The sequence below is a fragment of the Callithrix jacchus genome, chromosome 5 (assembly GCF_049354715.1).
Source record: "Callithrix jacchus isolate 240 chromosome 5, calJac240_pri, whole genome shotgun sequence".
Taxonomy (NCBI): domain Eukaryota; kingdom Metazoa; phylum Chordata; class Mammalia; order Primates; family Cebidae; genus Callithrix; species Callithrix jacchus.
The window spans coordinates 13,527,208-13,552,294 of NC_133506.1; the positions used below are offsets into that span (position 1 = coordinate 13,527,208).

Here is a 25,087-nt window from a genome sequence, read left to right on the forward strand (position 1 = left end):
GCTAGATGGAGAATAAGGCTGATGAATTGACAGAAACAGGCTTCAGAAGGTGGGTAATAACAAACTACTCTGAACTTAAAAAAAAAATGTTCTAACCCAATGCAAAGAAACTAAGAACCTTGAAAAAAGGTTTGATGAAATGCTACCAAGAATAAACAGCTTAGAGAAGAATATAAATGACCTGATGGAGCTGAAAAACACAACACGAGAACTTGGCGAAGCATACGCATGTTTCAATAGCTGAATTGACCAAGTGAAAGGAAGGATATCAGAGATTGAAGATCAACTCAATGAAGTAAAATGAGAAGGTAAGATTAGAGAAAAAAGAGTGAAAAGAAATGAACAAAGCCTCCAAGAAATACGGGATTATGTGAAAAGACCAATCTACGTTTGATAGGTGTACCTGAATGTGATGGAGAGAGTGAATCCAAGCCGGAAAACACTCTTCAGGGTATTATCCAGGAGAACTTCCCCAACCTAGCAAGGCAGGCCAATATTCAAGTCCAGGAAATACAGAGAACACCACAAAGATATTCCTCAAGAAGAGCAACCCCAAGGCACATAATCCTCAGATTCTCCAGGGTTGAAATGAAGGAAAAAATGCTAAGGGCAGCTAGAGAGGAAAGGCTAGGTTTACCCACAAAGGGAAGCCCATCAGACTCACAGCAGATCTCTCAGCAGAAACCCTACAAGCCAGAATAGAGTGGGGGCCAATATTCAACATCTGTAAAGAAAAGAGCTTTCAACCTAGAATTTCATATCCAGCCCAACTAAGCTTTGTAAGCAAAGGAGAAATAAAATCCTTTATGAACAAGCAATTGCTGAGAGATTTAGTCACCACCAGGCCTGCCTTACATGAGCTTCTGAAAGAAGCACTAAACATAGAAAGGAACAACCAGTACCAGCCACTCCAAAAACGTACCAAATGGTAAAGAGCATCAACACAATGAAGAAACTGTGTCAACTAACAGGCAAAACAACCTATACACTAATAACAGAGAGCCAAATCATGAGTGAACTCCCATTCACAATTGCTACAAAGAGAATAAAATACCTAGGAATAAAACTAACAAAGGATATGAGGGACCTCTTCAAAGAGAACTACAAACCCCTGCTCAAGGTAATAAGAGAGGACATGAACAGATGGAAAAACATTCCATGCTCATGGTTAGGAAGAATCAATATTGTGTAAATGGCCATACCACCCAAAGTAATTTATAGATTCAATGCTATCCCCATCAAGGTGCCTATGACCCTCTTCACAGAACTGGAAAAAAACACCTTAAACTTCATATGATACCAAAAGAGAGCCTGCATAGCAGAGACAATTCTAAGCAAAAAGAACAAAGCTGGAGGAATCACGCTACCTGACTTCAAACTATAGTACAAGGCTATAGTAATCAAAACAGCATGGTACTGGTACCAAAACAGAGATACAGACCAATGGAACAGAACAGAGGCCTCAGAGGCAACGCCACACATCTGCAAACATCTGATCTTTGACAAACCTGACAAAAACAAGCAATGGGGAAGGAAAGGATTCCCTGTTTAATAAGTAGTGTTGGGAAAACTGGCTAGCCATGTGCAGAAACAGAAACTGGACCCCTTCCTGACACCTTACACTAAAATTAACTCCGGATGGATTAAAGACTTAAACATAAGACCTAACACCATAAAAACCCTAGAAGAAAACCTAGGCAAAACCATTGAGGACATAGGCATAGGCAAGGACTTTGTAACTAAAACACCGAAAGCATTGGCAACAAAAGCCAAAATAGATAAATGGGATCTAATTAAACCCCAGAGCTTCTGTCCAGCAAAAGAAACAATCATTAGAGTGAACTGGCAACCAACAGAATGGGTAAAAATTTTTGCAATCTACCCATCTGATAAAGGGCTAATATCCATAATCTACAAAGAACTTAACAGATTTATAAGAAAAAAAACAAGCCCATTCAAAAGTGGTGAAAAATATGAACAGACACTTTTCAAAAGAAGACATTTGTGAGGCCAACAAACTTATGAAAAAATGCTCATTATCACTGGTCATTAGAAAAATGCAAATCAAAACCACATTGAGATGCCATCTCACGCTAGTGAGAATTGCAATCATTAAAAAAATCTAGAGACAGCAGATGCTGGAGAGGATGTGGAGAAATAGGAACACTTTTACACTGTTGGTGGGAGTGTAAATTAGTTCAACCATTGTGGAAGACAGTGTGGCAATTCCTTAAGGACCTAGAAATAAAAATTCCATTGATCCAGCAATCCGATTACTTTGTAAATTTTTATTTACAAAGGATTATAAATCGTTCTAATTTAAAGACACATACACATGTATGTTCATTGCAGCACTGTTAACAATAGTAAAGACCTGGAACCAACCCAAATGCCTACTGATGATAGGCCAGACAAGGAAAATGTGGCACATATACACCATGGAATATTATGCAGCCATAAAAAATGATGAGTTCATGTTCTTTGTAGGGACATGGATGAATCTGGAAACCATCATTCTCAGAAAACTGAAGAACAGAAAATCAAACACCGCATGTTCTTACTCATAGGCAGGTGTTGAACAATGAGAACACATGGACACAGGGAGGGGAGCATCACACACTGGGGTCTGTTGGGGGGAAATAGGGCAGGGACAGCAGGGAGTAGGGAGGTTGGGGAGGGATAACATGGGGAGAAATGCCAGATATAGGTGATGGGGGATGGAGGGAGCAAACCACATTGCCATGTATGTACCTATGCAACAATCCTACATGTTCTGCACATGTATCCCAGAACCTAAAGTTCAATTTTGTGTGTGTGTTTGTGTGTGTGTATGAAAACTTAATCTGAGGTAGTTCCATTTCATTTGACACTTTTCCTGTTTCATACCTGAGGAAATCCAGAATAGTATTTGACAAAAACTGTTTTCAATTTACTTTTGACATCTGCCCCACTCCATTTTGCTTGTGAATGCTTCATTTAACAATCATTGTCTAAGAAAAAAAACAGAAAAATGTCTGTTCATGTTCTTTGCCAACTTTGTTTTTCTTTCTGAGCTGTTTGAGTTTATTGTAGCTTCTGGATATTAGCCTTTTGTCTGATGTGTGGTTTGCAAATATTTTTTCCCATTTTGAAGGTTATCTGTCTGTTGTCACTGTTGGTGGGAATGTAAATTAGTACAACCTATATGGAAAACAGTATGGAGAATTCTCAGAACTGAAAGAGTTACTGTTTGATCCAGCAGTCCTACTGTTGGGCACATACCCAAAGGAAAATAAATCATTATATCAAAAAGATACCTGCACTCATATGTTTATCATAACTATTCACAACAGTAAAGATATGGAATCAACTTAAGTATCCATCAAGGGAATACTGGATAGAGAAAATGTGGTATATGTATACCAGAGACTACTACTCAGCCATAAACATAATGAAACCATGTCTTCTACAGCGATATGGACTTAACTGGAAACCACTATTCTAAGTGAAATAACTCAAATACCACATGTTCTCACCTATAAATGAGAGCCTAACAACGAGTACACATGAGCATACGGAGTGGAGTAATAGACATTGGAGGCTACAACACATGGAAGGGTGGGAGGGGGATGAGGTTGATAAATTACCTTTCAGGCACTGTATTCACTCTTTGGGTGATGGGTACACTAAAAGCCCAGACTTCATCACGACACAGTATAGGCAGGTAAGAAGTCTATACTTCTGCCACCTAAATATGTAAAAAATTAAAAAAGTAAAAATAGTTATGAGGGAGATGAAAAAGACCATTTGAAAATATTTTATCAAATGAAAAGACTTTAATAACTCCATATAGGGTGTCTTGCTGTATTGTTAACTAGGATTTATTTCCAGGGCTGATTATCTAAGGACTTTTGGTTCCATTTACTTCCTTGTTTGGCTCCTGGTCGGCTAATCTCACTGCTTATTGGCACCTTAAGCAGAACATTGGAGGAGAAATCCAAAGGGTTATAATATTCAGAAAAGGACAATGTCGAAAGTGGGTTTTCTAGAAACAGAGCTAGGATGGGGATTCTTGAGCAAGTGAGGTACAGATGGAGGGCCCTCAGATGAACCTGGGAGGGAAGGAAAGAGGAAGGACAGAGCCCAGGAAGAAGCTAGGCAAAGAGGTAGGCTTGGGAGGAGTCCAGCCTCTCAGCCTGATGCCACAGGGACCTCTAGAGAGTGAATTGCAACACAGTTGTTTCACCTGAAGGCAAGAGGGTTGGTTTTAAGTACCCCTGTGTCCATCAGTCACTGGTGGGACTCTACCTGTGTGTGCATGTACATGAGAGGATGCTCGTGCTGGTGACCTCTAGGCATTCCTTGTAGGGGCAGATTCTGTAAGCTAAGGGCACTTTTCCTGAGAAAGTAGCAGCTGGGAGCTGTTCGCAGTCAACACCAACAGCTGGTGGGGCACTAGCTAGCAAAGGGTGTCTGCATGGAAGCACCAATACTTTCTGTAGGCAGTCACACCACTGGTGTAGCAGGTATTGAAAGTAAATTGGTAACGCCATGTCTGATGATTCCAAGGCAAGAGGACTATGAAACCTACATAGGAGAACCACAGAGCCATAGCCTTCTGAAGAAAGCGGCATGGATGAGGGACTTGCTTTGGGGACAGTGGGATGTGGTGACCCCTTTTTGAACTGTTGAAATGCAACCTCTTAAGAGACAGGCAAGTTCTGTATTACAATTACAGACTGTTAAAACACCCTGTACGTTTTCTTCACTGTATTTATCCACAACTGCAACTAAATTGTAAGTATTTCTGTAGTTACTTAGTATCATCTCCTCCACAATACTGTAAAAGCACTTCTGTATCTCTAATACCTGGCACACAGTAGGTGCTCAATAACTGTTGATGAATGAACATGTATGCATGTGAATAGGAAAATGGAGGAAGGTGCTCATTGGGGTAGCATCTTACACTGATTGTTTTACTTAACTCAAATCTAATCTTTGCTGTCTGCACCAATCTTTTCCCCTTCTTTTGTGTCCTGCTCATCACCCACCACTGCCAGGCATCCCCATGCCAATTCATCATACACATTGACATTCAACACAAAGGAATCTGTGAAACATAGAAACGTTGCTTTTTCAACTAGTTTTATGTATTTATTTGTATTCCAACTCACTACAGAAAGGGTTAGATTGGAATTTTTTTGATGGTTGGGTTTATGTTTTGTTTTTGGTTTCTAGAACACTTCTTACCCCGTTCTTGTAATCTGCAAAATTACTTTCCCTGACAGTCATCCGTCATTTAAATCCCTCAAAGACCTGTTCATGGGCCATTCCTTTACTGACTGGCCCAGTTGGAAATAACTTTTTTCTTCTCTGAGTTCTGGTAGCACTTTGTGGCTACCCCTCTGAGGACACTTACTTTTGCCTCCTTGTGTGGTAGTTATTCCTGTATCTGTCATAGTTCCTCTCTAGACCTGCCGGCTCTCTAACATCAAGATCACACATTGAGCCTCTTGGTTGCTGTGTATACCATAGGTACAAAGTAAATGCTCTTCGTGCTGTTAACATAAATGTGAACATGTCAGACAATCAAGATGATACGGGATGATGCATAATAATGTTGGAAATTGGACAGGAAGGAAGATAGTAAATAATTTTTTTGAAGTGACTCAAATTCAGTGTTTACTATCTGCAGAAGAGGCAGAGGAAGAAGAGAAATCATGAGAAATAGATCTGAGAATTGTCTTAATGTCAATCAGTTCTAATCAAGAGGGCCCCAGCATGGCTTCTCCATGACTTTCGTTTTCTTCTCTCATATCTAGTTGGAGTGATATATGTCACACTTGAGTAACAGAGATTTTCCTCCTGTGGTGTCATCAGTACCACATGTAGGGAAATCTTTATAGAAATGGAGTCACTATGGCACCCAGTCATCCTGGCCTTGCCTGTCTCACTGGAGCTGGCCCAGATGCTGATGATCACTCCTCAACTTCGAAGCAAGGTTTTATAGCGCCAGCAATTCATATTAAACCAAGCGCATTTCCTCTATAATGTGAGAGTGTTTTCTTGATCATTCTTTAATCAAAACAGATGTCTTTGAAGCTGCCTAGAACAGGGTATGGAAAATTTGCCCAGCGATCAAATATGGATTCAAAAGGAGATTCCTGATGATTCCCTTTCAGCTGTGGGTGCTGTTTAAAAATAGTATACTGATATGATACCTTTGAAAAGCAACTAATGGCCAGAGATTGCTGCTGAATTCTAGAAGGCAGCAATCTGATTTCCAAAGACACTTGTACATGTGAAGCTTGGGTGTGAATGTGACGTGGCTTCTTTTCCATGGCAGTGTGTCCTGTCAATGCTGTATTCTGCAAGACTATGACTTATCTCCTGTAGTCTCATATAAGCTAGTAGGCAGAGTCATTTTTTTTTAGTGTATAGTATTAGAAATGCCGAGAGCATACACCTTTTCTCAAACCTTATTTATATTGGGGAAATGTAATTTAATGCTACAAATACTAATTAAGGCATATAATTGTGCTAACTTGCTATTGTAGTGGTTCCAAGGATATACCAATAAATCAAAGTGGTAAAGCAGAGACTTTATTAGTAGAATTATGGAATTAGAAGGAATTTCGGGATTAGTTATTACAAAACCCTATTATTGTGATGGTGGTGTGGGAAGGGAAGGAAAAGAAAACTAACATTTATTATGTGATGATTACGTGTCAGACATGTATATTGTGGGATTTACTCTGAGAAACTGTGTAGGAAAACATGGGAATCTATCTTCCTTCAATTTAAATTGAGTACAATGGAGACTGCTGAGGCTTTTAAAAGTAATGTGAATTCTTAGAAAATCCTCATTAGGTAGAGGATATATTTTTCATTTCAGAGAAGAGGAAAGTGAACTTAAGACATGTTAAATGGCATTGCTGGGAAGTGATTGAGTTGGTATTTGAATTGGTTTGTACTGTAATCAAAGCCTTTGCTTTTTCCTGATTGCCGTATTTCAGATACAGGCACAAAGATGCAGAGGGAGGATGCGTTTCAACCGAATATTTGGGTCCTTGGCTCAGTTGTCTTTATTCTATTTCACACGATACATCCCTGCAAGTAGGGACTAGGAGGAAGGAGGCATCATCTGACCCAGAGCACTGGCCCCTGTTAAATTCTTCCCAGATTTATCAGCAACTTTAATCCCAAATTTTTTGTGGGAATAAATTCCAGAGATGAACACATATACTTTTCTTTTAAGGTGTTTCCAAAGTTGCCGATTAGGCCACTTGAAATATTCCTTTGTTTGCTTAACCCTTTGTTGGCTTATGCAATTTTAACTTAATATTTTCTGAAGAGTTCATATTACCGGAAATAAGTTTCCAGCCTCCCACTCTGTGTCTGATTCGTCTCTTCTCCTTGGTGTCTACCTTGGATCCTGCAGGCTGGAGTTGGAACAATGTACTCCTTCTACTTCACAGCTTCTGGAAAAGAGGCAATAGTTAAGTTAGTTTCTGAATAACACCCATTGCATATTTGGAGGTAATTACGGAATCCCCTTTCAGCTTTTGTTAATATGAACTTTTCCCTTACGGACAGTTTTTAAGTATGGAGAAACTGTATGTCACCAAGTTTCAGATGTACTTTTTTTTTTTTTTTTTTTTTTTTTGAGATGGAGTTTCACTCTTGTTACCCAGGCTGGAATGCAATGGCGCGATCTCGGCTCACCGCAACCTCCGCCTCCTGGGTTCAGGCAATTCTCCTGCCTCAGCCTCCTGAGTAGCTGGGATTACAGGCACACGCCACCATGCCCAGCTAATTATTTGTATTTTTAGTAGAGACAGGGTTTCACCATATTAACCAGGATGATCTCGATCTCTTGACCTCGTGATCCACCCGCCTCGGCCTCCCAAAGTACTGGGATTATAGGCGTGAGCCACCGCACCTGGCTCAGATATATTTTTATAAGCAGAGAAAGTGTGTGTGAAGCAGGGAGGAGATATGTGGGCCTCTCCACCCTGCATCTGAGCAATCCAGTGCTTAGATGACACCTGTACTTTGGGCTGTCCTTCTACTCAGTCCAATGGCAGCCGTTAAGGAACCAATCACATTTATTTGCAGTGGCAAAGCATGTTAATCTGGATTTTTGCCTCTAATGACAAGGCAATGTGATCAGTGGAATTAGCATTGACTCGAGACCTGGCACACGTGGTAACCGATTATGTAGCTCAGGATAAGCCTCTTTATTTTCCTGTCTTTTTTTTTCTTTCTCTTGAGTGAAATGAAGAGTTGGAATAAACCTCTAAGAGCCCACTCAGATCTGAAATTCCGTATCTTAGCATCCCTAGGAGGGACACAGCTTTATTGCTCTCTCCTCATTATTTGGACAAGCACAAAAAAGATGGGTTACTTCATTCATGGATCAGTAGGGGAATATGACTAATATCTTGTTGGAAAATATACCAAGAGAAGACAGCATGGGGTATTGAACCAAGAATCAGGTGGCCTGAGATTGAGGTTGGAAGTAAATTCAAAGATTGTTCCAGTTTTCTTCAAGTCACAGAACTATAGAGATTGAACAGTGGCCTAAGGTAACAACTGCTCATGATGAATACTTCCCCTGATTCTCAGACTACAGAGGGATATCTTCTCCTGGCCTTCATCAGATGATCTCTCAGGATACTTGAGGTTTCTTTTTTTTTTTTTTTTCCAAGACAGAGTTTCGCTCTTGTTACCCAGGCTGGAGTGCAATGGCGTGATGTCGGCTCACCGCAACCTCTGCCTCCTGGGTTCAGGCAATTCTCCTGCCTCAGCCTCCTGAGTAGCTGGGATAACAGGCAGGCATCATCATGCCCAGCTAATTTTTTGTATTTTTAGTAGAGATGGGGTTTCATCATGTTGACCAGGATGGTCTCGATCTCTTGACCTCGTGATCCACCCGCCTTGGCCTCCCAAAGTGCTGGGATTACAGGCTTGAGCCACCACGTTCAGGCTTGAGGTTCTTTTTCTTTTTCTTTTTTGGTTTGATAATTTCAAGTTTTTGGAAGAATTTGCTTAAAGCTTTGGAGGGCTTTCTCTCGCTCTCTTTTTTTTTTTAATTTTTATAGAAAATTTTATTCAACATACAACATTTTCCAGCAAAAAGGCAATATACAGGAAGAGTTGGTGTACACTGCTCCCAAAGAAACAACCCAAAAAATACCGGAAAAGGATGAAAAATAAGAGTGATTTGCTGATTCTGTTTTACTGCACTCAAAACTAGACACGCAGCTGGCATTAGCTCCAAAATAAAAGGAAAGGGGGCTGGGACTGAAATAAAACTACACACAATGAGTATCAACATCAGTGAAATCCACTTGCAGACTCACCCAACGAAAAGGAACCTCCTCCCAGTGGCAAATTGTACATGTTCATTCATTAAATATACAATTTTATTTTTCCTTTTTTTCATTTTTAACTTTTGTACAAAGTCAACAGCTTACTAACCACTAGTGAGCATGCCCTCTTGCTAAAAGGCTTTGTTGTCGGTTCCACTTTAACGAAATTCTATTTATAATTCTTTCACCTGTTCATATGAACTGTTGAGATCATTAAGTCTGCCGAGGCAGCATAGTAAACCTTAATTATATTTAACAATGTTCTCGATTTAATAAAAAGACCCCACAATGTCTGTCCGGACTGTATTCAGTACATCCACTTTGCAAAGGGGCTGCAGACAGTAGTGGCTGACAAAGTGAGAGGAGTTTATTAAAAAGCCCCCAGGCAGCTGGAGGAGGAGAACCCAAGGCAGGGCCGACAATGCACACAATGAAGGGACGAGCGCTATTTATTAGGTTGTGAGTTTCTCTGTTTTGCCTTTACAGATGCACAAAAGGTCATTGGAAGTATAACTGAAGGAAGTAGGTCAGACGAGCCTAAACACAAGACTTTGTAGCTGCGGGGCTGGTGCATGGGACCCCAGGAAGGCAGCCGGGCCACTCCTGCCTACCATGGACAGCCCAGAGACCTTGAGCCAGGGACCCGCAATCCACTAACCTCTTCTCCCCCATTGCGCTGACAGTTGCCTTGCACTGTGGTTACCATAAAACAACTCTCATTGGCATCCAAGCTTTATAAAAACACCTTCATTTTGCCCCAAAAGGGCAGTCAATAGATACAGAGAAGCCAAACTGAACAGCCTCAATAAAATAAAATTAACAGCAGGAACGATCCTCTTGCTGAAGACTTCCGCTAGAGGGCACGTGCACCAAAGTTCTAGGCTGTTAAGGGGCCACACAACGCACCATCCTCACCTTGAACACACCAGCTTGGAAATCAGTTATGGATTTTAATGGCCTTTTCAAGGTGTGTAGCGACTCCTCTTTGGGGCTTTGTTGAAGTGGTTGAGCCCTAGCCAATGCCAAGGATGAGACATGTTACCCGGCTGTGGCTCAGTCTTTCAAATTTACTTCATACTCGTCTTCATTTATGTACTGGTGTCAGCCCATCATTACAATTGCAAATTTAAACTTCTCGAACTTCTTCTCCTGGATGTCCAGCAGGCTCTGGATTCGCTTCATCACTTCTCGAAAATGCTCGCCCTGGTGTATTTTTCCTTAGGATTTCATACTCAAAATCTTTTCCGAATTCTGTTTCAAATCAAGAAGGACCTTAGATCTCTGTAAATATGTTTCTGATTTGCGATTACTAGCTGGAGGATGATATTAAAATAAAGTAGGCTAAAGACAGTTTGCTGACTAGTAGATGTAGAAGGGACGATAGAGTTAGAATATTACTATTTTGAGACCATCATCAGTAGTTCAGGAAGAAAATTGTGAGTGCATGCAAAAACTAGTAGAAAAAGCTGAATGAGGAACTGGATTTATTCATAGTCTTAAGGTATCCTCTCACAAACTATTAATTGCCAAGGAAAAAATAATAGTTTTATAATAGAAAAAATGGACAGGCACCACCTCATGCCAAGTGATCCAAGTAATTGTTGCCAGCATCTTATCTCTCTTGATGTAATTTGCTGAGAAGAACACATCATTTCTGTGACAATTATACCAAAGGATGTATAACCCCATATGGGGGAGAGTCTATGAAAGAATCTCTAAAAAAAATGTCATGGTCATGGAAAACAAAGGCTGAAGAACTCCAAAATAAAGGAGACCAAAGATACATGGTAATGAAATGGAAAATGTGAGTATGGATTGAATCCTGGAGTAGGATAAAAAAAATATGTCTGTGGAGGATGTTGTTGGGATAATAGGTGAACTTTGAATATGGACTGTGGGTTAGAGAGTAGAATCACATCAACAGTAAATCTATATTTTAATAATTGTGTTATGGTTATGTAGGAAAACATCTTGTAAGAAATATACACTGACATACTTAGGAGTAAAGGAGCATGATGTCTACCACTTATTCTCAAATGGGTTACAAAAAATTACTTTTAGAGAAAAAGGAGAAAACGATTGGGACAGAATTTTGTTTGCCCCACTTCGGACCTGGATAAAAAGTAGCTTGGAGGTGTTGGTCTTATTCTGGCAACTTCTCTGGAGGGTTAACATTAACTCACATTAAAAAGTTGTACAAAAAAAACCGATTCCAATATTTAAAGTTGGAAAAATAAAAATTTTGATGTGATATAACTACAACGTGTTGTTGCTGTACCATGAAATGAAAGCTGTATATACTTTTAAACAGTTAAGTCCGATTAGTGAAAACAGAAACAATGCCCTTTAGACTTAGCAGCAAACAGGCTGTACCCCCGGACGACACTGACACTGTAGCTGTCAGTGTTCTCTCCCGTTTCCTATTGTAGGTCAGCTATGCCTCACAGTTTAAAATTGAGAATAGGAGAAAGGTATTGCTCTATTTTATTAGCTGTGGTAGAAAGAAACTAGATTTTATCTGAAAAGCATTTTAGACTCACAGGAAGAATAAAAGGATGGAAAAAAAAGTTTCTCTGGCATTTCTTGATCTTACATTGAGAGAAGCATGATCTCTTGTGGTTGAGGTTCTAGAAACTAGACAGGAAAGTTTGCTGTAATGGAGGGGCATTGATTTGGAGGTTTGGTAGCAATGGAAATAGTAAAAACAAAAGAATTAATTTCAGTAAAAATTGTTTCTTGGACCAGATCCTGTGTGAGTGAGCCATGAGAAAAGACAAGGAAGTGGAGAACTGGACCATTTTAAAAAGAACATTTAAAGACTTGGATTCGTTTGCTTCTTTCTTGCCTACGGTTCCCATTTCACCATTTTCTTCAAATCCAGGCAAAATAAGATTCACTGATACCATCAGGCCTCCTGTTTATAATTATTTTGCTTATGTTTTAAATTCAATTCTTTCTCTGAAGTTGTGTATTCTCCAAAGATTTCTCTGATCCCTCTTGCTTTTCAGCAGATATTGGCAAAGACATTGATAGATGTTTCAAAATACTCAATTCATTCCTTGCCTGTTTTTTCCCCCTTTTTGCTAGTGATGCATAATGTATGGGCTATGTATGTTTGTTTTGCCGGTGTTAGAGACAAATTACTTCTACTGAAAGCAACTAACTATGAGCTTTAATTTGAAAATGAAGCTGTTTAACAGGATCTTAGTTTTCATTTTTTAGTGCAGGAATCCTTGTTGTCATCTTTGAGGAAGCAGTAGGTGGAGCTACAGGCTTTTTATCACGGAAGAATGTTTTCAGTAGCTGCCCATTGCCGGAATAACCTGAACAAGCACACATTCCAAAAATAACAGAGGCATTTCCAAGTATTCCAGAAATATATGCAAGACTGTTTAGTCATTCATAATCACCGCTTTGCAAGTACTAGATTCTTTGCAAGTACTAGAAAATATTTCAGAAGGAGAAAAAGATTCATAGACTTCCCTGTATTTTTAGAAAAGAGATTTTTAAAAAATGGAATTCAAGAGGGAGGGAGAGACATTTACACTGCTCAATCATGTACCACTTTTTTTTTTTCCCCCAGGTGGTGAAAGGGCCCAGAGGGGTAACCAGGGGTGGAAAAAAATCTTTTCCATTTGCGTCAGAACTCTGAGGAGCTCTTCATTTCCCCACTCGATGAACTTTTTCGAGGCTCTAAACTGTGGTTTCGATTTTCTCTGAATCACAGAGGGGTAGCCTAGGTTGAGTGATTCTGAGGAGGCCAGAAGGCGCTTACAACAGACCACTCCTGAGGACCATTCCTCGCCAAGCCAAGCTGACATGTAAAATTAACCATCACGGGTCTCACTGCTATGATCTGGTCTCAAAAAAGGCCCCTCAAATAAATGATATATGTGTATATATCCTAGCCCATATATATGTAGAGAGAGTGAGTGAGAGTGCATATATATATATATATATATATATATAGAGAGAGAGAGAGAGAGAGAGAGATCCATATATATATATATATATATATCTGGATCATATATAGAGAGAGCAGAAGTTGGGAGGTAGGGAAGAAAGAGATTTGTTTTAGAAATTGGCTCATATAATTGTGGGGGCTGGCAATTCTGAAATCCATGGGAAAGGTGGCTGGCTGGCAACTCAGGCAGAATTTTTATATTACAGTCTTGGGGCAGAATTTGTTCTTCCTGGGAAGCTTCTATCCTTACTGTTGAGACCTTGAACAGATTGGATGTGACCCACCCACATGATGAAGGGCCATCCTGTGTTACTGAGTGTAAATCGTAATCACATCTACAAAATGCCTTCACAACAATATCTAGACTTGTGTTTGACCAAACAACTGGGCACCATAGGCTGATCAAGTTGACATCTAAAATTAACTACCACAGGTCTCATTGCTATGATCTGGGCTCAGAGAAGCTCAGAGAAGTGCTGAAGAATACCTTGAGGGACACACATGGCTGCAGTGGAAGAGGTCAACCACCCCCTACCCTGTTACTAAGCCTCTCTCTCCCACTTGTTTGCCCCAACCTCTCCTGGGGACAGCAAATTCTGACATAAAACCAACAAAGAGACAAAAAGGGAGCCATTGCTAGGATTTGATGGATAAATGCTGCAGACATCAGATTTCTCTGCCTTTGGCTCATCTAGACACTCCTGTTTATGATGACTTCTAGTTGGCAGAACAGCAGCCAAGATGCCTCCTGAAAGCAGAGCTGGCTGGGATAGACCTGGCTGCTATAGAAGCCCTTCCCTTCACATTCAGTCCTCACAACCAACCTCTTATTTACAGGCGAGAGGAAAGCTCAGAAAGGTTCATGGATTCTTCAAACACTAAGTAGTTGCCATACCCTGGCCACAGCTCTGGGTGCTGGGAATACACAGAAGTGTGATAAGAACACACACATTCCTTTCTCTTATGGCTCTAACATACTAATGCAGATGACAGAAAACAAAATAGGTAAATAAACAAGTTAAAAAGTACAGGTTCTGTCAAGTGATAGGAAGAAAATCGGTAAGTGGGCTGAGATAGAGTTTACTTGGGATGTGGTGGGAAACCCACTTTTGGTGTGCCATAAGGGAGGCTGCTATGGGTGGTAACATTTAATCTGAGATGTAAATGGACCTAATGGACTTGGCTAAACCTTCCACTCATAAGTAAGAATTGAAGCTGGGAGGACATTTTGTTGCTGTTGATTTGACTCATCTATAATCTTTATCCCACAACTGTCTACTAGCTTATAAGTAATATGAGAAAAAAAAAAGATCTGGTATTTCATTTCAAATCTGAGAGAGAATTGTGAATGGCTAAGCAAAGGCTGGTAGGTATGTTGCGAATGAATGTTTGTGCCTGAATCTCAAGAAAGGAAATGCTAGGCCATCTTAAGGAATCCCAGCCGGAGTATTTCAAACACTCCTGTTACTCAGTTCTCCCTTCTCTGTAGCCGGAATGTTTCATGCTGTACCTGCAACCTTCTTCCTTTCACCTTGTTCTTGGTTCACTGGAAGAACTTCTGGTTGTTGCCCTTTGTATAAGAGATGCTTGACAGTCTCCACTAAAAATACGAGATTAGCCAGGTGTGGAGGCGCATGCCTGTAGTCCCAGCTACTCGTGAGGCTGAGGCTGAGGCTGAGGCTGAGGCTGAAGAACTGCTTGAACCTGCGGGGTGGAAGTTGCAGTGAGTGGAGATTGCAGCATTGCATTCCAGCCTGGGCAATGAGAGTGAAAACTCCATCTCAAAAAAGAAAAAAAAAAAAAAGCGATGCTTTGACATACTTCTCTCTTAGATGAATATGTCACGTTTCCTTGATTAGCCTATTGTTCTGGGTCATCTTCTGATTGTTTAATGATCTTTCAGACGTCACATAGGTTGTACATATGGTCCTTGAGACAACCGCAGAGGGCATCATTCTCTTTTTCCTGACAACTTCATAATAGCATCATTCTCATTGCAGATGTGCCACTGATAATCACAGTGATAATTTATCCGTGTGGGGTAGAAAAGAGTCTGAAGGACATGCTTCCTCTGCACTGTGTAAAGCAGGCCTATCAGCTAGATGTGGTGGCACATCTCCTCATCAACTTCCCTGTTTCTTTCCAAATCCACAGAAACACTTAGGATAATAGAAAGTGACTTTATGGATTTTCCCTCCCCTCAGCAATGTGAAGTCATGAGGAGCATACCATATAGGGCACTGTCTTTTTTTTTTTTCTCCTATACCAGCTTTTCACTTGGTGTTTGGCAGCCTCCTGAAATTACTTGGGAAATGTTGTTCATAGGTTCTGTTTTCCTGGGGTTAGGATCGATTGCTTTCAACAGATTCTCAGAGTAACCTTTCCCCAGATAAAGAACTTCTTACTTTCAGGATTCCCTCAAGTGTAAAAGGGGTGGCGAAGGCACTCTTTCCATCTTGCATCAGAAAGAATATTCTTTAAACTATTTGGAAAGTCATTTAGAAGCTGGCTGGGTGTGACCAGCAGGCTGTGTTCATTTGGTCCTCCTGAAATTTCTTTTCATGACTTCCTCTCACTCTAGCCACGGGTGGTCTGTTGGAGGCTCATAGTAATGCTCTTCCCCTTGTGCCTTCTCTGAGAACGCTCTGATTTCAGTGAGATTTTCCTTTCTTCTCAACTAAAGATGCATCTCTGGGTCCCATTCTGCTGCTCTGCAGTTGACAGTCTGCATGGTGTTTTAGTGGTTATTTGTGTTATCCATTCTAGACAGCAAGCTTCTTTTTATTAATAATATAAACAAATGACATTGGAAAGTACTCTCACCTGAGAGGTAGATTGGCACCTTAAACCGAAAGGACACCAGGTGGGAGAGTCAACGTGAGAGAGAAGATATTGGGCAGATAGTACTAGAAGTGCTTCTCAACTCATGGACACAAAAAGGAAAACAACTGATACTGGGGCCTACCAGAATATGGAGGGGATCAGGAAAAATAAATAATGGGCACTAGGCTGACTACTTGGGTGATGAAATAATCTGTACAACAAACCCCATGACATGAGTTTACCTATATAACAAACCTGCACGTGTACCTTGAACTTAAATTTATTTTTCTAAAAGGAAAAAGTTTGCCTCTTTGTTTTTAGAAATAACAAGCCATCATTTTAGTCCAAAATAAAAATTTTGGGGGAATGTCATTTCAGCACCTTTAGAAAACTAGGTTTGAAATGTATTTGTAAGCTGCTATGCTGGAGTAGAGACTAAGTGACATGAACTAACTTACTTCCCAGTGCAAGGTACAGAAGTAGCCCAGTGATGGAGCCATGCACTCTAGCATAGATGCTACCTGAATGCATGGACGGCCATTGAGAGCCCCTGAAGACAGGGAGCTGTCCACAACCAGCACTCAGTAAAGCTGGTGAAGCTGAGGGGAGGTGGAATTGAAACAGGGGTCTTGGGGTCATCAGAAAGTGAAGTTGAGCCTCTGGCATACAGGGTTGTTCCTTTCCAAGGATCAGGCTGAGACCTTACTCTTCCTCAGCTCTTTCCCTTTCTGTGGTTTGGATGTCTGTCCCCTCCAAATCTCATTTTGTGATCCTCAATGTTGTAGGTGGGACATGGTGGGGGGTGATTGGATCTATATGTAAGAATGGATCCCTCAGGAATGATTTAGCACCATCCCCTTGGTGACATGTGACCTCTCATTCAGCTATTTTATGAGAGATCTGTTGTTTACATGTCTGGGACTGCCCTTCCTAGCTCTCTTGCTGTCACTCTCACCATCTCACCATATGACACCATGTGCTCTCCTTTCACCTTTCGCTATCATTGGAAGTGTCCTAAGGCCCTCACCAGAAACAGATGCTGGCACCACCTTGCAGAACCATGAGCTGATTCCACTGCTTTTCTTAAAAAGGAAAGAAATGCTTCTCAAAACCTCTGCTTCTGTAGAGAGTTGAATGAATCAGGGGCTATGCAAGTTCTGTCTGTTAGAGGTCTGTGTTATCACTGGAAAAGTTCGCTATATTTTATTTACCCTCTTTATAAGCCCAAGTTGAAATTTCTAACTGGGAGTAGGATCTTAGGGAGGGTGATATTTTAAGAGACTTTTCATTCCTGGCATTGTGCTTCATCAAATACAAGCTTTACTACTTTTTATCTTTGTGATAAAAAGATACTTAACTCCCTTATGCCTCAGTTTCTTCATCTATAAAATGCAAATAATAATTCTTATAAGATTGTTGTAAGGATTTAATGACATTCACATAAAGCACTTAGCACATTACCTGACTAACAGGAATATCAGCTATTCATTTTAAATATTTCTGCAGTGGTTTAAATTTTTGAAACAAGTATATGTTATTTTTATAATCCTAAAAATTAGATTAGAACATTCAAAAGTAAAGTTTAGATTGTTCAATTCAGGCTTGTTTTAAATTTGTTTTTCAAATTTTTCATTCTAGAGGAGAGCACTTACCATCTTAACTCCTCATGTTGAAGAGGAAATAGTTCTGAGCAATTATTTAAAATATTAGAGGTAGTAAGTTAAAGAAAAAGTGAAGTTGGTTGTTTTCTACAAGTTAATAAGATTTGTGATTGAAATGGGGAGCAAGCTTTTTTGTCAAAGCTTTAAATAAACTTTTAGAGTATTAAAATAGGAAACTCAAAGTATATTTTGGGAAAATGTACAATTTAGTACAAGCCATGAGTTGTTGCATATGGTTAGAGCAAAATGCTCGTTGAGTAAGTTCTTGGAGATGAAACTGGAAAGAGAAGCTGAGCCTGAAGGCCTTGCTTGCATAGGTGAGAGATAGACTCTCGAACCAGCGGGAAGCTGGAGTGGTTTTGGAGAAGAGGGTTAAATTTACCAGAGTGTAAATATATTCTTATTACCGGGTTAAGTAATTTCAAATAATTTCATCTGGTGACAACTTGAATGTATTACTAGTTCTTTGTGATAAGCTAGCAAATTGAATTTTTTTTTTCTTTTTTTCAAGTAGTTAAAACCACAGCAGAGCCAGATCTGACAGGAGAGCCAGATGTGAGTGGGGCTTGCTAACATCTCTCTCTCCTGTTCTCCCGGGGCATAGAGGAGTCTGTTTCCTAGTCCTATTGCAATTAGAGGGTCATGTGAATTGTTGTGGCTAATAAAAGCATAAGAGAAGTATATTGCTTCCAGTGCCTCTGCAAATCTCCTGTTTCTCCCTCTGTCTTTCTGATCATAAATATACCTTTGTGTTGTGATGACTTTGTCTCATAAACCAAAGTAGTATGGATTACTGAGGCACTATATGGAGAATGGTTGCCCTGGGAAGTTGCTTGAACTTGCAGTGTATTTTTATGAGTGACAAACTTTGTTGTGTGAAACGACTGATATTTGCTCTTTTGTTACTGCTGCATAACCCATCTTGTCCTGACTATTAATAGCAAAAGCTATGGTGTATTAATAGCCTGCTAGGCAATGTGAGCTGTCCATGAATTGCGAAGTCACTAACCAGCAAGCGATGGTTGTGTGGGAATATTCTTCAATCTCAAGTAGCTTTACTTGCCCCAGAAAAGGTAAACACTACAGCTACATGGTGGAAGAAGGAGATAAACTGCATGCAACCATTCCTAACAATCTGGAGATCTAGCTACACGTGGGGATATGTGCTTATAAGTACTGATTTAACATGAGGGTGTGAAGAAGTTAAGGTAAAGGTGGGTATATTCTTAGAAACACTTGAGTCATGTTACTTAGAAGGGCTTCCTAGAAACATCTGCTCTAAGTTGATGGGAAGGGATGGAACTTAAAATACCTTTTTTGGCTTTCTTTTTTTAATTGTACTTTGTTCTGGGGTACATGTGCAGAACATGCAGGTTTGTTACATAGCTATACACGTGCTATGGTGGTTGGCTACATCCATCACCTCATCATCTACATTAGGCATTTTTCTTAATGCTATTCCTTATGACAGTTTTAAGATAAGAGAAGATGAAAAAAGTGACTATATTTTTATATAAAAATATTAAGATAGGTGGGGGCATTGGGGAGGGTTTACATTGGAGAAATACCTACTATAGATGATGGGAGGTCGGGGGGATAGGGGATGGATGCAGCAAACCACCATGGCATGTGTATACCTATGTAACAAACCTGCACACTCTGCACCTGCACCCCAGAACTTAAAGAATAACAAAAAAGAAAAAATTAAGGCAAAAAATTGTGCAACTAGGAGATAAAATGATTGATGCAAAATAATTAAAATAAGAGAAAAAAATGAAGGTAGAAAAATTATCTGGCAGGGAAAAGAGGAACTAACATGTGGCCTGGTGGCCAAGGCAAAGAGAAACATCATTAGTCATTAAGAATTACCATGTTCATAACATAAGAAACAGACTATTTCTGAAGAAAAGCAGAGCCATTCTCGGATATGAGGTCTGATGGAAATTTCTAACTTGTGTCTGCAAAATTAGTGAAGAGCAATCTAGGGACTTCACATAGTAGGAAACAAGATCTTAGGTCGTATAAGCCAGTTAAGAGGCTCTGAGAGTTATTTCTCCAAAGAAAAATGAAAGAGAAAAGCTGGGAAATAATGTACATGCGTTATTCTTTGACCTAAACAATGCACGTCAGGGGTCCTATGATTTAATATTTCTAGTGAATCATGAAAAGTACAAGAAAAGGTTCGTTTCTAGAGATTGCATTGGCTATGCAACACTTTGTGGTGTTTTGTTTGGGAAAGAGGTATGAAAGTTTTATTACTGTTTCACTGTGTGTTTGCATGAAATGTATAGAGTACTTTTGGTAACTTTGAAATATTTCCACTGCACCACCTGATATGTTTGCTTTTAAAAACTCCTCTCCAACCTTAAGAAAGATATGCCAGTAGTTATAAAACTATTTATCGTTAAGACAGCTGTAGTAGATAGTTCTCAAAGGACTGGCAGTTTACTGAGATGATGAGATAATTTTATAGTTGGAGCAAATGACCAGAGAGCTCTTTTACAGCTACTTAAACAAGTTAATATTGATTTTATGATGCTTTTTCTATTATTTTATAAGGGAAAGCAGTGAGAATATGAGGTGTTGGAGTCTGTTGCTCACTTTTATGAACTGGCCTGCTTGCTTTTTTCTTTTTCATTATTAACTATTTCCTGCCTTCCACGGCAATTGGACAGACCCTTTGTAGGTCAAATAAGAAGTCAGAAAACAAGTTTTCTTTTTTATAATTAAAAATTTAGAAGAAGCAAATTAATAGCATCTATTTTAACATAATTTTAGCAACTATTTTTACATAATTTTGTCTTGAACTTGGATTATTTTATGGGCATGCCAATGGAGCCTGGCCTCTTGTTGAAACACTAATTGGGGTCTCACAGGAAAGTCCCCAAACAGGTCTATAAAGCCACTTTTTCCCTGTTTTGTATCCAGAACATTCTCAATTACTACTCTTGAAATGTTGTCTAAACATGTGACCTACAAAAAGACCATTACTGTGGCCATCACGTTAATGCTGTTGTGTAATTTTCCTTTAATGCATATCCTTGGGGGTCACTCTATGACCTGATTTAGGCTTTGGCTTAACCGTCCTTATACCCACATTTTTCTTGAAACCATCATTCTCAGCAAACTGACACAAGAACAGAAAACCAAACACCGCATGTTTTCACTCATAGGCAGGTGATGAACACTGAGAACACTTGGGCACAGGGAAGGAAATAACACTCACTGGGCTAGGTGGGGAGGTGGAGGGGAGGGGAAGGGAGGGACAGCAGGGTGCAGGGCAGATGGGGAGGGATAACACTGGGAGAATGCCTGATGTAGGCAACGGGGAGGTGGGGGATGTGGCATGTATGTACTTATGCAGCAGTCCTGCAGGATGCAGGATGTGCACATGTACCCCAGAGTCCAAAGTACCATTAAAAAAACAAAAGAATTTCCTTTTGGAAAAGATTGTTTTAGTCATAAATCTCCTGAAATGAGGTTCCAGTCATCTGAAATTATGAATCAATTGGCACCATTAAGTGTGTAGATTTGTATTCACTCTTCTCTGAACTTCAGGATATTAAGCCACAGTATCAGTGAATACACATTTATACAATATCCTCTAACATAGTTTTCCAGTTGTTTTGTCTGGGCAGATCTCTAAGTGTGGCTGAGGGTGGGCCACTGAAATGAAGGGTAAGTGTTCTTCGACTGATACTCATGCAATTCTAAAACACTGAGCTTCAGTGAAACTAAGTGGACCCAGGTGGCTTTGCTGTCTAAAATTGGGCCTTCTCAAAGCCTTTTATTATTTTTTTCCTTTAGAACATACAAGTTCTTAAAAAATAATCAGCTCTGGTGGGAAACTTTGGCTAAAGAATGTATATTTTTAGGTTTTTGTCTTTAACATGTCTTTTTTTCCACAAAGTAAATAAAATTTCATTATGCAGGAGAACAGAGAGTTTAGCCTTGGATGTGTGATGGCTGCATTTCCAAATGTAAAGATGATGCTGGTGGAGATTTATTTCACATCGTGGGCATGGGCTGTGGCATCTTGGTTTAAAAAAACAGGCCCACCCTCCCCAAACCTTCATGAGACTGAGGCTAGAGAACAGAAGGAGTCCTCGTATCCCAGATCGGACTATGTAAAAGTTAAAAGATAAGCTAACAAATCATGAGAAACAACATGATTTAGCCTCCTATCTTGATAAACAGACCATCGTCTTTATCTAAAAGGCAGGGTTCAGATTTGGAGTTCTTACAATCCTTGGATTCTCTACTGGAGGAGGAACTGACCTCAGCCCAGGCCTGCAGCTCCTTTCTTTCTCCCTCCACCTCCCTCCTGTACCAGCAGAGGCCTTTCTCGTGTGCAAGCTGGTATGTCGAAACCACATGAACAGCTGTCCCTTGGTCACCCCTTGGGCTTACAGGGGCGTAAACTAGAGATACTTTCTGCCTTCAGCAGGCCCTAGAAGGGACCCAAGGTATTGGATGGCCGTAAGGAGTGAGGTGTGTTCTAGAAGAAGGCTATATGAGTTTGCTAAGTCTGTTATGACAGTACCATAAACTGGGTGGCTTAAGCAACAGAAATTTACTGTCTCACAGTTCTGTAGGCTAAAAGTCCAGTATCGAGGTGTGAGTAGCGTTGATTACTTCTGACAGTTGTGAGGAAGAACCCTTCCTGGGCTTTTCCTCTGGCTTCTGGTGATTTGCTGGTGATCTTTGATTCTTTTTTTTTTCTTATAGACATGGGACTCTGATCTCCGACTTCATTTTCACATGGCATTCTCCCCGTGTGTGAGTCTGTGGCATCATTTTTCCTTCTTATAAGGGCACTGGTCGTATGGGGCTAAGGTCCACTATAATGACTGTATCTTAACTTGATTACATCTGCCAAGACCCTGTTTCTATAAAGAATCATATTGTGAGGTATGGAGGGTAGGACTTCAATGTATAAATTTGGAAGACACAGATCAACTGATAGCAGATGATAAGTAAGCATGGACTCCCCGAGGGCCCATTCTCTTGGTCTCATGAACATCCAATTCTTAGAGGAGGTTGTGGCTGGATGAAGTCCAGAATGAAGCTCTATAAAACTTGAGGCCTGTGACAGGGACCCCTCTAAGGACTATGCTGGGAATAAATTCTTTATCATCAGTATCACTGCAGTCTTTGACGTGGGTGACTCCATAGTTTAAACAGCAATAGCAACAGAAATGAAATGGAAATTAACTTCAACTTCTTCTGAATTTCCCCATTTGGCTAAATTAATTAAGGATCTTCCCCACCCTCTGAATAGTCTTTCCAGTCTAGTCCATCCTATCAATTCATTCTCTCTTCACCCCTAATTCCCATCGCAGCTTCTCACCCAGTTCATTTGATAGCTTATGAGTGACTGCTTCTTACAGCCAAAAGTGTTGATCTCAGCACAATGTTGGAGGGTGGCAAGTCCTCAATACAAATGTATTGATTCTCTCGGCCTCTAACTTCTGTTGATGGCATATTTAATGCATCAGCTTTGATTCTGGACAGTGCACATTTCTAGTTCGGAGAGCAGTCAGGCCTTCACTGTTCTGTATGTGGGCTATTTCTGAGCCCACATTTTAAAAATAATCCATGGCGGGAAGGAGGGGTATTCAATTCTGTGACTAAAAGCAATCTCCTGGGAGCCAAAGAAACACACAGATAATGTTTATTCTCCATGCTAAAAATAGGTGGGCTGGTATTTTTAGTCATTCCCCAAAATATGGTGTCTGGACTCAAATTCAGCTGTGGATGTCTGTCTTTATGGGATCCAATGAGGCTGGCAGTGGGGAGGAGTCCAGGTCAGATGCTCGAATTAAAAAAAAGTTTCTAGGAGAGAAGTTGGGTCTTGCTACCAATTTAAGGTTTCCAGCTAATGAGGGTGTAGTTCCATTTCAAACATTTTTAGAGTTAAAAAAAACAAAAACAAAAACAAAAGCAAAGCAACCTCAAGGAGTTATCGAGAGCATAAAGACCAGCAGTTGTTACATCCCAGGCTGTCAAAATGAGCTACTTCTTCCCCTCAGATGAGGGCAAAAAGTGGTCTGGAATCACAGCAAAATTAATTTGTTTGCTCGGGTATAAATTTAAAATGACTCACCTGATTTTTTTCTTCTTCTGTAATTTGCCAGAGTTAATTCAGTCCCAAGGGATTTGGTCTTTACCACCTTGCTATAAAATCTGATTCAGTTTCATCCAGTCTTTTTCCCCGACTAATGCCCAGACTAAGTGTATACTTTAAGAAAACACCAGGGTTATAGCTTGTGCTTTTGCCACATTTCTTGTATAGACTTTCTGGGACCCTTGGTGTGGGAAACGGAAGGGAGGGTTTTCACGGCATTTAAAGAGTTTAAGAAATCTCTGCAAACCAGAATGATGTTTTTTCCCCCTTCTCTAGAAGTCAAGTTTAAGGGATCATTTCTTTAGCAGGTCTTGCACCTACTGAATTACTGTTGGGGTTGAGACCAGCTGTGAGGTTGCAGAAGAAATGGAAAGAAGCATACTTAGTGAAAAAGTGCTGAGGATTGGGTGTCAAAAACAGAATTTGAGTTATTCCTGTGTTGTGTGACAAGGCCCTTTTCCTTGCCTCACCAGACCAAGTCCAGGAATAGGAAGGCCAGGGGGCTGCCTCCAAAACATAAGGCTGCATATGGGATTCCCAGCAGAACCACATGGAAAATGTCTAATGCTACCAGTGGAATGAGTAACATTGATTTATCTCAGTGTTCATCAGATGCCTTCCATCCTTGTGCTGGCTCAGTGGGAGGGGTCTGGGATGTAGCAGCGGATGTCTTACCAAGATGTTCTCATAGCGTGCATTGGGATGGAGTGACACATCTCCTTGTGTTATTTTGAGCTGCTTAAAATTTCATGTTGTGACTATGAGTAGGTTTAGTATCAGACGATGTTTCTTAAATAGAAATCAAGCCTTTGGTTGCTTAATCCCATTGCTTCAAATGTTATAATTTGGTAACACTGAAGGGAGGATCTATGGCCAAAGGACCACGTGATGGAAAAAAAAGAGAAAAATGTCATTTATGCTGTCATATGCCAAGTAGATGTGATTTTAAAGATAGTGTCTTCCATCATAAATGAATTTCCTTATCTGTGGTAAACTACAGATGTCATGATAGAAATTACAGCCGTTTGAAGGAGGCAGTTGTACTGTAGTTTCCAAACTATGTATTTTTTCCAAGTGCGCTCATAACCATTTTGAGATTAAGGATCATAATTTTTGAGTCATTATCTTTTTATAAAACTCAAAGTACAATTTATTTCCT

General features: G+C 40.1%; 1 long non-coding RNA gene across 4 annotated transcripts in view; it reads right to left on the reverse strand.

Annotated features, from left to right (window-relative positions):
• Positions 1-10,183, reverse strand: part of LOC144582848 (uncharacterized) — a 52,222-nt gene extending 42,039 nt beyond the window's left edge. The window contains exons 1-5 of one of the 4 annotated variants that reach the window (XR_013536312.1): positions 10,012-10,183; positions 7,346-7,460; positions 5,399-5,537; positions 3,627-3,727; positions 151-2,990 (exon numbers count right to left, since the gene is read on the reverse strand). This is a non-coding gene — a long non-coding RNA (uncharacterized LOC144582848). Of the gene's footprint in view, positions 1-150; positions 2,991-3,626; positions 3,728-5,398; positions 5,538-7,345; positions 7,461-10,011 lie in introns of those variants that run through there. The other 3 variants (XR_013536313.1, XR_013536314.1, XR_013536315.1) reach the window with 3 other exon arrangements.
• Positions 10,184-25,087: the final 14,904 nt, after the last annotated feature.